This window comes from Aedes albopictus, chromosome 1, assembly GCF_035046485.1.
Source record: "Aedes albopictus strain Foshan chromosome 1, AalbF5, whole genome shotgun sequence".
Classification (NCBI taxonomy): Eukaryota; Metazoa; Arthropoda; class Insecta; order Diptera; family Culicidae; genus Aedes; species Aedes albopictus.
In genome coordinates, this window is record NC_085136.1 from 77666266 (window position 1) to 77680761 (window position 14496).

At 35.3% G+C, this 14496-nt stretch overlaps 1 protein-coding gene across 3 annotated transcripts in view; it reads left to right on the forward strand.

The window, feature by feature from the left end:
* LOC115253444 (solute carrier family 52, riboflavin transporter, member 3-A) overlaps positions 1–14496 on the forward strand; it is a 39490-nt gene continuing 24994 nt past the window's right edge. Inside the window, exon 1 of one of the 3 annotated variants that reach the window (XM_029855819.2) lies at positions 1–244. The gene's annotated coding sequence lies outside the window, so the exon portion shown is untranslated. Of the gene's footprint in view, positions 245–1055; positions 1541–14496 lie in introns of those variants that run through there. The other 2 variants (XM_029855818.2, XM_029855817.2) reach the window with 2 other exon arrangements.

Here is a 14496-nt window from a genome sequence, read left to right on the forward strand (position 1 = left end):
TCAGCGCACATCGATGAATGAAAAGCATAGCTAGCAAGTAAATAATCAGTAGTCTGTTGCGACACTTTTACGACTATCTCCGGCACCGTGTTCCCGTTATCTCCTATCGTGTCGTCAGTACTCCTACCCACCAACCAAAGCTAAGGACCAAGCGGTATCGATTGCCGAACGTTTCCCGCAGATTGTTATCGATCCGGTGTGTAAACATAACAGGTTTATCACTACGCATACGTGAAAACAGCAGGTAAGTCCAGTACCTATATGGTTTATCTTTATCGTAATAGTAAATTCGATTCACATGGCGTCTGCTTGTGTCGATTTGCCGGTTTTCATACATTTCGTAGAAGAAGCCGGTTCCACGGTTCCATACTAAGGCACAAAGCAGTTGATGTTCACTTTTGCGCTTAGCTATAGCTATACATTTGTTGCTGCAAATTCACAGTGCAGAACTCATTCAAAGAACCGATCGCGTTTTTAGTTTAGTAACCACAATGGTTATCGACTGGCATCAGTAGTTATCGTGTTATCGATGCATGCCGTGTGAGTAGTGTGAAATCACACAACAAGGTCAATTTGCTCGGTTCAATTCAGTTGGCTCCAATTGAAGCACGATACCACACTAGTTATAGGGACATCGTATGAGAAACTGTGTTTTGACTAGCTTACTTCGCCGGTAGTGCTGTCCCAGCTGTCCTGCCTTAGCAGACAGAGTGTAAGAAGACTCGAAATAGAACAACCTTCGCCTAACTTCAGTTGGAGGAAGGTTCGTCCGTTCATCAAGGAAAGTGTCCAAACTGTGACACGAAAACCAAAAAGTGTATCAAGAGTGAAACCGTGTAACTTCTATACAACATAATCCAAGTTGGCCATTAGTGTTGTGAGTTTGGTGACATAACGCGAAGCAGGCGTTACATTGCGGGAGCACCACGAAGATAAGAATAGACCAACAAGCTGATGCAGTCATGGCATACCCATACTAATTCTAGTTCACAACCCATTCCAGAGCGATTAAGTGGATTAAAGGGTTCCTACTCTCTAGTAAATAGGAGCCATTCATGAATGCAGTTATCACCAATCTGATTGAACAGTGCAGTGTGATGTAATTAGTGTACCGAGAAGAGTTGTAACATAAACCGCTGATGTAGAGGAAATTGTTTGTCGACTACGACGACGACTCGTGCTTCAGTGGAAAACGAAACGCATCGCATATACATAGTTGGATATCCAAATCCACTCAAGCTGACTGTGTAAATAGCTAGTCGCTGGGTGGTAGTAAGTGTGGTGCCGGCATTAAGTGTCCAGAAGAAGGTGTGTGGTGCAGTAAATCACAGCGCAGCGGTAATGAGTTGTGATTTGGATGGGTAGAGGCTTGTGGACGTCAAAGAGGCATTTTTGAACGAGTGATAAGGAATCTCCCACGGAATTTACCTTGAAACCGGTGACTAAGGGATTTCTACGCAATCGTCACGTCACGTTGGTTGGTTCGGTAAGTAGATACTCAGCAAACAGCTTGCACTGTCACTGTCTTGTGCTGAAAAAGGTGTATAGTTGAGTGTTGATGTAATTTTGTAACATGTTGTGTAATGATAAGATTTCATCATGCAAACATGTGAACTTTGTGCTTATAAAACTTAAATTTTTAGCTATAGTGGCCAACTGTAGCCACAGCAGTAACGGCATCGGTATTCGGCATGATCATGATGAGGGTGACAGGTTCCACTACCGGGCGGTCTAGGATGTTTTCGTAAAGGACGTTTCCTAGACTTCCTTGGGCATAGCGTATCTTCGTGCCTGTCAAATGGTCATTCGCAGAGGAAACTCTCAGTTAATAACTGTGGAAGTCGTCATAGAACGCTTAAACTGAGAAGTAGGCTTTGACCTAGTTCGGACGTTACGCCAAGAATAAGATGAAAAAGGTACCTGTTTCACATCACACTGCAGCAGAGTGAGTGTATCTCTATCCTAATTCGACTTGAGCGATTTTGCTTCAGTTCTCCGCAGAGGTTGTCTTATACCATACTAAGTGTGAATGTATTTAGGTATATAATTTTTTCTATTTTTTTTTCAATGAATCAATGCCAGAAATTTACTCGACATTAGGAACTTCAATGCCCTCAATAAATTTGTTGCACCGAGACGTCGCCCATAATAGTTATTTATGTAACGAGTTGGAAAAAGTTGATTTTTTCAGCACGAGTCGTACATTTATCCAACGAGGCTTGCAATTCAGTATCATAATTTACATTTTATATAACTCATTTTGGTATCATAATGGCCATTTTTTCCGAACTGGCTCATTATGCAACTGAAATGAGTTGCATAATGAAAAATAGTTGTATAATGCTCATAATGCAACTCATTTGAGTTGCATTATGAACATTATGCAACTCAAATGGATTGCACAACTAAGATCTTTCTTTGCCAATAGCGATATTGACCATTATTACATTCGTAATCGCTACTGTAGCAATGCTTTCGTTGTCTTCAACTTTCTTAGCAAACAAGGCTTCTTTTCTGCCCTGGTTTAAATCGATTCCAATCGGGTTGATCTGTTAAGCCTAGGTGCATTCCATGTGATCGTGGGATAATCTATCTGAACATTAATTAGCTGATCTTTCGGAGGTCCCACATAAGCTTGGCACCGTTTCTGCAAGCTTCATGAATACTTGGAATGGGGCTATTCTTCGCATCGCGAATGTCAACCCAATCTGTTTCGATGGAATAACATGTTCAGTATCTATCTCTAGGTGTCTGCTGTCTTAAAAAACCTCAGGGAATTTTATATATAGGGTATTAGTTTCCTTTTTAAGCATGTGGTTCCCATTTTCGTCCTACTTAACCCTTTGAAGCCGGAATTTATTATGGAACTTTTTCTACGTTTTTCTGTTGTTTTCTGAAAGTTCAATAGACAGTATAAGAGCAGTCGGGATATCCTAGGTCATTCAAACTGTTCTTGAGATTAGATCCTTAAGTCTACGGGTGTAACGGTAACTTCTTTCACTATACAAAGCTTCTATTTGTAATCTATCATGTCTATTGAGGCTTCTGAAAGTTCAATACACAGTATCAGAGCTGTTGAGATATCCTAGGTCTTCCAAACTATTCTTGAGTTTAGATCCTAAAGTCTACGGGTGTAACGGTAACTTCTTTCAATATACAAAGCTACGATTTGTAATCTATCTTCTATCTTACTTCTTTCAGTATGCAAAGCTACTATTTGTAATCTATCATGTCCAGTGACTGTTCTGAAAGTTCAATACACAGTATCAGAGCTGCTGAGATATCCTAGGTCATCCAAACTATTCTTGAGTCAAGATCCTAAAGTCTACGGGTGTAACGGTAACTTCTTTCAGTATACAAAGCTATGATTTGTAATCTATCATATCCAATAAATCTTCTGAATATTCAATGCGCATCATAAGATCACCGGGGCTATCCAAACTATGATGATGTTTAATATCTAGCATCTAGAGCAATTCAGTAACAAATTTTGAAAACGACGTATAATCAATGCTACACCATTGATTATACGTCGTTTTCAAAATTTGTTACTGAATTGAAGTTTGTTTTGACTATATAGAGTTATGTTGCATAATCTATGATACTTACTGGAGCTCACAGAATACAACCAGAGACTACGACCCACGCCTTTTCCACCGTTTCATCATTGCAGAAACGGAGAATTGACCTTCTCACCATATTAAAATTCAGCTCATTACTACAAATGTAGTACTTCACCGATCTGTCCTATTGTATACATTTTCTAGATTTATGAATAAGCTGCCCATGATCGCATAGTTGACGTAACCACCATTGACAATGCCAGCATTCACAAGCTAATATCTATCAAATGTGCATAATTGTGTCCAGTTTTATACAATAGAGCACAAGATCTAATCGCTAGCTAGATATCAACGTGAAGAAAAATCATAAACTTTTCATAAATCATTGGTCAAATTTCAAAAGTGTATTGAAAACTACAGTGGCGCTAACGTCAACTATGCGATTATGGGCAGTAAGTTTGAAATGCATTTATCAAAACCATGATTTTTTTATGATGTTCCGAAAAAATAGACAGACAAGCTTGGTATTTAATGTATGGGGGGCTAAGAGGGGTCAAATGGGGGTTTCCTAAAGGTGGTTCTTAAAGTATTGTTCTGTAAATGAATTTCCAAAAATTTTCTAGGGTATGCAAACATTTCCGCGAGCATAGGTGTTGGTGGTAGTAGCTCCTCCTCTCTGGAGCCACCAAATGTTGGCGTCGGGCACAATCTTCCAATTGGTAGCACGATTACCGTGGTGTTCCTCTTGCGGTGGGACTAGACCAAATACTTACTGAATCCGGCAGCATTCTTGTCCACAGCTATCGCGATGAATCGACGATGATCAGGATAACGAAACCTATAATCGTTTGACGGTACCGTTGCGAAGGGATACATTCCGTGTGTACCAACCAACAGACTAGACGGAATGCGTTACTTTCGAACACCGATACTACTCACTCAGAAGTCAGGGTAGGAGTTTCAAGAACGAGAATAGTTAAAATCGAACGTCCAAATCGTGGCCTTTCTAGACTAATGCCAACGTTCTCGCATTCGGAACCTTAGCTTACCAGAGTGAGAAAAGGTCAGTGGCGTTTCGTAACCTCACTTTTTACCTGTTCAACGACCCTAAAACTTTTAATTGCGGAGAGTTCAGGTTCTTAATCAAATTTCAAATGGATGGAAACGGCTATTATCGTCATTTTATACAAAATTCATTTTGATTTGTTGAGAAAATATTACAAGAATTTACATTTGTTGAACAGGTAGATTTGAGGTTAAGGAATCGCCACTGGAAAAGGTTTAACCAATCCAATGATTTTTGACTTCCACGATTCTAAGTACATATCACCACTCTTGAAGGATTGAATTATCCAATCAAGTGATTAAAATAATTTAGGCTTCGCAAGTGCAAGTTCAGGATCAAAGGAATTTGAGTGGCAAAATACTTATCGGGAAGGTATACAGTGTGGAGTTCAAAAACAAAATTGACTGTCGTCGTTATTGATCTTCCTCTTTTATAGCCGCATGGCCTACCCAAAATTACACATGATCTTTATTTATTTATTTATTTATTTATTTATTTTTAACTGTAAATTTTGGAAGAGGGAAAAGCCCCCTTGAGTGATTTCCATTTGAAATCTTCCTCAAAAGGACGCAAAACCTCTATATCTTTTCAAATTAACGTTATAATACAAAATATTAAAATTAGGCTCATCCGGAGGAATTCCATGTCGGAGCCGAGATCATTCAGGGAATCCATATGGCATCACGTAACCGAAGGCGAAGCTTGAAGCATCAGTGCGGGCAAAGGAAAACATTCAAAAAACAAGGTATCTGAAAATGAAAAGGCAAAAAAAAAAACAGCAGAAAGTTTCAAACCAAATAAGAAATATCCATTAAGTATTTATAAATGAGTTTCAAAATTGGAACATTTTTCTGAGCTAAAACATCACGAATAGATATAGGGATAGTTGAACCCAAATTGGATATTCTATCAAAAAATATCTGTCTTGGTAAATTGAACCTTGAACAATTCAAAACAATGTGGTCTATGTCCTCATATGATACGCCACAATAGCAAAGATTAGAGTCATTGATATTGATGCGGTACAAATAACAATTACAAATGTAATGATTGGAAATGAGTCTAGAAAAACAACAAATAAAATTACGCCCAACAGGTAGATGTTTAAACCAAGGAATTTTTTTAACCCTTGGACAAATAGAATAACAATATCGTCCTTGATCACTTAAATTCCAAGAATTTTGCCACTCAATCATAGATGTTTTCTTTAGTTTAGGAAAATGCTCAAAAGGTAAAATTACACGGTTGTAGGTTATTCCACGTAAAACGCCCAATTTTGCCAAATAATCGGCTTGTTCATTGCCATAAATCTTAGAATGAGCTGGAACCCATACAAATTTTATGATGTATCCTTGAGAATATAAATTCAACAATATTTCTTTAATAGTAAATATTAAGCGATGAGTTTTAAAATTGAAGTTAATAGAATTCAAAGCCAATAGCGAACTAAAGCTATCAGAACAAATCATATAAATATTTGGCGCACAAGTTTGAATCAAAGTACAAGCAAAATAAAGAGCTGTCAACTCAGCTACATAAATAGAACAAGGATTATCCAATTTGAAAAAATGTGTTTGAAAATGATTAAACACACCAAAACCTGCTACCTCTCCAATCAAAGAACCATCAGTAAAATAAATTTGTTCAAGATCAACTCCAGTAAATTTACGATCAAATAACAAGTGGGCAAAATGAATGCGTGAGTAAAAAGGAATAAGTTTTAATTCTTCATACAATGAAAAATCAATACATGGACGAAAAGAGTGAACCTGCATATTGAAATCATAAAATCCAGGTGAGGAATCCGGTAAAATATTTTCAGCAGAACAATAAATAAATGAGCCTAAAATTCTACTAGAGGAATTAATTTGAAATATGGATTTCAGTATTTCAATAATTGGATGATTGTTCGCAAAACATTGTAATAAAAATTTACAATTAATTTCATGAAAACGAATTTTGAGTGGAATTACACCAGCTAAAACTTCAGCGGATTTAGAATGAGTAGAATTCAATAATTTAAGACAAATTTTAAGGCAACGGAATTGAATTTTTTCAAGTTTGACGAAATGAGTTTGAACGGCACTTCCGAATGCAAAACAACCATATTCCATAACAGAACGAATAGTAGTTTTATAAAGAGAAATTAAATCATTGGGATGGGCCCCCCACCATGTTCCAGTAATCATCCGAAGAAAATTAATTCTTTTTGAACAAATTTGTTGAACATATTGAATATGATTACTCCATCTTAATTTGTAATCAAACCATATGCCCAAATATTTATACTCAAAAACTTGATCAATTTGCTGATTGTTGAAAAACAAATGAATATCAACTGGAGATAGCTTGCGGGTAAATAAAATAAATTTGGTTTTTTGAACTGAGAAAGTAAAACCATTATCATGGGCCCACGAATCAATATTATCTAACGCGCTTTGCATATAGTGCCGAATTACTTCTCTACACTTGCCACTGATAGAAATTGCTTTATCATCAGCAAACTGAATTAAATAACATCCATTAGGAATAACGGATACAATATCTCTGGTGAATAAATTATAAAGAAAAGGACTTAAGCAAGAACCTTGTGGGAGTCCAAAATAACTGTTACGAATCAATCTAGAGGACCCATTATGAAAAAAATGCATTACTTTAAAAGAAAAGAGATTACACAAAAAATTTGAAAGAATTAAAGGGATTTTACAATTATTCATCTTTTCGAACAGTAAATCAATTAAAACAGAGTCGTAAGCACCAGAAACATCTAGAAATGTAGTAACTACATCTTGTTTTCTATGAAAGATAGTTCAATATGAGAGGCCAACAACGCAACACAATCACGAGTTCCGCGACCTTTCCTAAACCCATATTGAGAGGATGAAAAAATGTTATTTTTTTCGGCCCATAATTCAAGACGGTTCAAAATCATTCTTTCCATCAATTTACGAAGGCAAGATAGTGAACTAATTGGTCTTCTACTATCAACTAACGATGGATTTTTTCCAGGCTTTAAAATACTAACTACTTTAATAAAACGCCATTCTAAAGGAAAAATATTTTGTATTAAAAACGAATTATATAGAGAAAGCAAATGTAACTTCCCATCAATTGGCAAGTTTTTCAACAAAATAAATTTTATGTTGTCAATACCAGGAGCAGTATTATTTGTAATTGACAATGCTAATTCCATTTCTTCAATAGAGAATTCAATGCAAAGTTCAGGAAAATAATTATAAGTTTGATGAGTTTTAAATTTAATAAAGGGAGGAACGAAATCAGGACAAATCTTCGAAGCAAACTTATCAATCCATTCTTCGGAATATTCCGAAATATCAGGGGCAGAAGCATTATAGTTTCTCAAATTACGAGCAACAGACCACAACTTAGACAAAGAGGTTTCAGAATCAAGATTTTCGACAAAATTTCTCCAATAATTTCTTTTTTTGAATTTGGTTACTCTAATGAACTGAGCTTCACTTTTACGATATAAAATATATTGCTCCCTGGAACCCGACCGACGAAAAGTTTTGAAAGCCATAGATTTATTCTGCATTGCCACAGTACAATCATTATCCCACCAAAAGGAAGGATTTTTATTTTTAAAGGAATTCAAATTATATTTTTTGTTTTGAGATTTCTGTAAACAATTTACTAATAATTTTGAAAAACTATTATAATTTTGAACAGGATCAAGTGAGTTATTGAAATTATTCAAACTACAAGAAACTAAATCCGAAAATTTCTCCCAATCAACATTTTTTTTCAAATCAGGAATGTGTGGAATTTGACAAGAATGATCTCGAAAAGGACAATGAATACTAATTATAATTGGTAAATGATCACTTCCATTTGGATCATCTATAGTTTTCCAATTAGATTTTAAGGATAAACTATTTGAACATATAGATAAATCAATACATGAATGATGAGCAGGAGGCGCAGCGACCCTGGTGAAAGACCCATCATTCAAAATAATTAAATTGAGATCATCTATCATGTCCATAATCAGGGAACCCCTACCATCAGTTCTATCACTACCCCAAGCTAAATTATGAGCATTAAAATCTCCAAGTATATAAAAAGGAGAAGGTATGTTATTTAAAATAGAATTAATTTCTGTTAAAGAAAATCTGGCATTCGGAGGAATATATAAACAAACAATTGAAAATTCCAAACCGCCATATTTAACGCTAATAGCAACGTACTCTATTTGCAAATCTAACGAAAAATCTAAATACTTAAATTCTATATTCTCACGAATCCCAATCAAAACGCCACCATATGAAATACAACGATCCTTACGAATAATATTAAAAGATGGAATACGAAAAGATTTTGTTTCTACCAACCACGTTTCATTTAAACAAAAAATATCTAAATTATGATAATTTATTAATGATTTAAGTCTATCAATTTTTGGGATAATACTACGGCAATTCCACTGCAAAATGTTCAATTTATTTAAATCAATTGGAGCCATTACGAAGAAAACAAAGCACTAATGAGGGGTCCAAAAGAATTCAACTTTTCAAGAATAGAAACCAAAAAGGGTAAAATCTTTTTTATCAATTTTTTCCAAAAATCACTGAGACCCAAAATCTCCACAAAATCTTCCAAAATAGATAAGATTGAATTACCACTATCTGAGTTGTCATTATTATTAGGATTAGATTTTGTACTATTTTCAGGATCAATTTTTTGAAAACCAGGAATGATACGAGGAGACATAGGGGATTTCAAAGGAGGAAAATGCGATTCATATGATGTTGATGCTTGTGGATTCAAATGATCATCAAAATTTATAGATGATTTAAAAGTCTTTTTCCTTTTTATAGGCGGTTTATAACCGTAATTATTCTGAGCATTTTGATCTTCTTCAACAACAACGTCAGCTAATGGAGTAAACATGTTGGCAGTGGAAACACCAGGAGTAGTTTGCATAACTTCCGAATAAGATAACTTATTTTTATTTTTTATTTTTTGATTAAGTCGTTGTTGATGAGTGATGTAAACAGAGCAATCTTTCAAGGAATTATGTTTTTTACTGCAATAAATACAAAAATCTGAATGTTTGTTACAATCAGCCGAAGAATGAGCCTCACCACATTTTGAGCATTTGGGCTTGTTAGAACAAAACTGTGAGGTATGACCAAAAAGTAAACAATGTTCACAGTGCATAATTTTGGGGAAATAGAGTCTAACATTGAAAACTACATTATTAACAATAACATTATCAGGAAGGACAGATCCTGCAAATGTTATTTTAATACAATTAGAATGTTTATAAAAGGACTCTTTATCTGTGAAATATTGTTTTGATAGACGCATACAATCCAAAATTTTAACTGGAGAAATTGATTTGTTTTTGAAAACCCCAGAACCGTGATTAATAACATCGTCACAATTCAAATCTTCATCGTAGATGATGCCATTAATTTCACATGAATCACTAGGAGCATAAACTCTGTACAATTCACAAAACAACTTAGATTCCAACAGTGAATTGGCATCATCACGAGACCCAAAAATGATTCTTAGTTTGTCCAAAGAAATTTTTTTAATTTCTTTAACGGATTTAAATCTTTTGTAAATTTCTGCGGAGATCAACAAAACATTTATTGGCTTTTCCTTTTTGCGAAAATAAACCGCAAACGGACCAATAAATGATGAAGGATAAGTTTTAATTCGAAAAGGTTTAGTGGAAGTAGTTTCCGTTGAATTCAAATTCTCCGCAGAATTTGTTCCATCCCCGTCAGTTTCCATAATAGGAAAATGACGGGGTTAAAAAATACAAAAAGTTTAAGTATAAAAGTAATATAAATTGTAAAAAAAAAATAAAAATTGAAAAACAAAATAATACTTCTCAAACACCGAACAACTTCGTTAATTTCAACAGGAACAAAAAACTTGAAGGTTCTCCAAATTCCTAATCCGATCGAATGCAATGAACTCCAACAAACTGACCACCAACGACCAGCAAACGACCGAAAGCTTGAAGTTTGATGAATTCTCCAAGACCGTACGCACAAAAACCAATTCTGAACCAGCTTGGAAAACGCCAACAAATCCAAATCCAAACGCCTGTATACCAGTGCCACCAGAAATCCACTCCAATCGTACCGAATCCGAATGTCGTAATCCTTGAAAATTTTCGCTCCTGAAAAGAGAGAAAACTGTCAGACGCAGGAAAAAATCCGACCAGCCAAGTCAAGGCCTGCGGCAGCAATGAACACACACATGATCTTTCCTAAAAGGATGATGAAATAGTGGCTCTCGTTACAATCTACGCATTTACACTTTGGATACGTGTATAGGACAGATCGGTGAAGTTCTAGATTTGTAGTAATCAGCTGAATTTTAGTATGGTGAGAAGGTCAATTCTCCGTTTCTGCAATCAAATGGTGCAAAAAGCTGGGGATTATGATTCCTTGCCTAATTTGATACTGTTTGAGCAAAACTTTGGGCAACAGTGTTATTGTTTTCTCCCTTTCTTGCAACATAAACAACGTAGTTATCCAAAGTTTTGCTCAAACAGCATCAAATTAGGCAAGGAATCATAATACCCACGCTTTTTGCACCATTTCATTGCAGAAACGGAGAATTGACCTTCTCATCATACTGAAATTCAGCTCATTACTACAAATCTAGTACTACACCGAACATGCCCCATTAAAAGCTTAAATTAAAAAACTCAGATGCACTGGTTTTGTTTACGAAGAGATTTGTGCCCTCGAAATCGTGAGTAGGTGCCAAAGTCAGCCATTGTGGCGGCCATTTTGAGATTCTAACAAGTCTGTCCTTAAATATAATTAGGTTATGAATACCGTGACGCAATACATGTGGCACTAGAACTATCGCTTTTAAAATTGAATAATTAAAGTGCCTACCGCTACTTGGAATCGAACTCCCGATCTTCGTATCCACTGGTCCCAATAATGTCCTCGCTACCACCAAAAAAAAAAAATGCACGTTTCGTTTTATTCCAGACAAGGCTTCATATTAGGCTCCTAAAATGAAAAATATTTTCCCGATATTGTTGTATAACACGAAGAAGCACTGTTCTTGTAGGAAAAAACTCTCTGTAGCAGCGCCTTTATCAATGCAGCTCAAAGCTGAAAAATTTATTGATTTTGTTTATAATACATTGTGGTATCGAGTAATATAAGTAGAGCAGTTTCTTACATTTGTTCTTGTCCTAATAGATTGACAAAACTTCTCGAATTGCCGTAAGGGTTTGTTCTGCCCCAATTCGCCCTACGGGTTGATAGTGAAAAATCTGAATTGTAATTGATTTGGAGATTGGGAAATAAGCAATATACTCTGTAGGGATGACCAATACCTCTTACTAATCAACTTAGTATACAACCTAAGTCACCTTTCCGAAATAAAACACCAAGTTCTGCGGCCTATAAAGATATGAGATATGAGCTACTCGTTAACCTAGAAAATAAACTTTTATGTCGCGGAATTCTAGAAATTCATACCAACTACACAACAAGATTCGCACGCAGTAAATTGGCCAATAAATTAATAAATTCAATAGTTTTTGGTTGTCTGCTCGAATTCAATTAGTTTTACAATAATTTCCACAATGTGCACTTGCATTTCTTCATGCCCACCGCTCAAGTTATAATCTTATTGTTAATCTTACTCGTGGATTTCAACTCATGACGTTCTTGACAGGTATCGCTATGTCTGTCATTCTTCGGGTTGTCATCGTCATTGCTCAGCTTAGCAGTGGTGCCAGAACAAGCACGCTATTCTGATCTTAACAGTACATTTTCCAAACTTAAACAATGACAGAATAGTTAAACTCGAAAATAAAATAATGGTAAACAGTTCTTGTTTGACATTCGAGGTCAACCTTGACGTAATGAAAGTGGACCGACGCACAGTGTACAAATTCGTACGAAAAAAAAACGAACGCAATTCAATTCCGGTCGCTAAGCAAACGACAAGTACCCATTGCTAAACAAAACACTCCGGTTAATCGAATGGTGCTAACCCCTTTCCTGAAAAACATCACCAAGTGTCTCATTTTGGCCATTTTTCTCTAAATATGTCAAAAATACTTGAATATATTAAATTTAAATCCAAAAACAAGGAAGAAACCCTGCATATTTCAAAAAAACTTCATGTAGAAATATCAGACAACTTGGTTTAGTAAATATTTTTCACTTTTGATCACAATAAGTGTCTCATTTTGTCCAATATCCCCTAAAAATGACAATATTTCAGAATTTCAGATGAATTAGAACCAAAAACCATAAAAAGTCGTTCAAAAGTCGTGATACTGTATGGAGGAACCCCAAACCGATTATCTCTTGTCCATCACATTCGGAGATGTTATCTCATTTTATCCAATATCCCATATAAATAAAGAATATTTCGACAATGATTTTTCATAAGGGCCTAACTGACTTGATTGATTTCTCTTCGTCGACTCTCTCTTTCGCTAATAACTTGATCAAAACAAACAAAATCATTATTCTTTTTGTTTCTATAGCAACATGTAGTCGTTTTCTTCGCATTTCAACCAAAAAATCTTTGGAAAACTCAATACACGTTCTGTGATAACACAAAGAGAGGATCGATGAAGAGAAATCGAAAATGTCAGTTAGACCCATATAAAAATCAGTGTCGATTTGAGAATTTTGGATGAAATTCCACAAAATACCATGCAAAGTCGCTCAAAAGTCGGGCTACTTAATGATAATACCCCAAACGGATCGTGCCTTGTCCATCACAATTAAAGATGATTTCTCATTTTGTCCAATATCCCCTATAAATAAAGAATATTTGAGAATTTCGGATGAATTTCAACAAAAAAAAAACCATGCAAAGTCATACAAGTCGTGATACTGAATGGAGAAACCCCAAAAAGAATCTTTCTGATTATCCTTTGTGCATCACATTCACAGATGTTGTCTTATTTTATCCAATATCCCCTATAAATAAAGAATATTTGGATAATTTCGGATACACGCAGAAAAAAGCATGGTAAATTCAAAAATATTTCAGGTAACCTCAAATAAATTGTCAATTTGTTCTGGCAACAAAAATAAAACTGTTTGGAGCAAATCGAACGTCACATTTGAAGCGAATTCAATCCATTTTTGAAACAAACATGCATCTTCTGACAGATTATGTTACATTATGAAACAAATGTAGAAATTTTTGTTTTTTTTTTTTGTGGCAGATCGGCCCTACGGAAATATTTGTTTTCCAATTGAATTTACAAAGTCATTTCCTTCTCTAAGAAAACCCACCACCTGCGTGGCACTTTCAATACCAACATCATGTAGATAACATACGCTCCCGAAATCAATGGGATTTTGTGGAAACATTTGGTGAAACTTTACTTTTTTGCAGGAGGAAATCTTGTTTTGTGCTGCAGCTGGAACTTGAGAGTTTTGTTTATGTTCTCGACGTCGGAACGGGGGGCTCTTCAATGGGTATTGTAGAAATCAATAAGTAATTGAGTTAGTTTTAAAAATTAATATTTTAGTTTTAAATATTTTATCAGTTTACCGAATAAACATGAATATTTTTGTTTCAAACGAACGAAATTTGTCTCCGTGTATCAATCATGGAGAACAACATTGTTCCGCTAGAATGGAGACAGGTCAAAGTAATAGCTATTCAAAAGCCTGGTAAACCAGCGTCTGATCATAATTCATACCGCCCAATTGCTATGTTATCATGTTTAAGGCTCAAATGAGAATCGCCTATTATCCAAAACTGAAAAAGCACTTTTCTCCAGAATAAAGAAAAAGCGAACAAAACCAGCGTGTCCGATTGTCATAATTGACTAAATAAACAATCGGACATTCTTATTTTCTTCGATTTGTGGATCATTTGGGA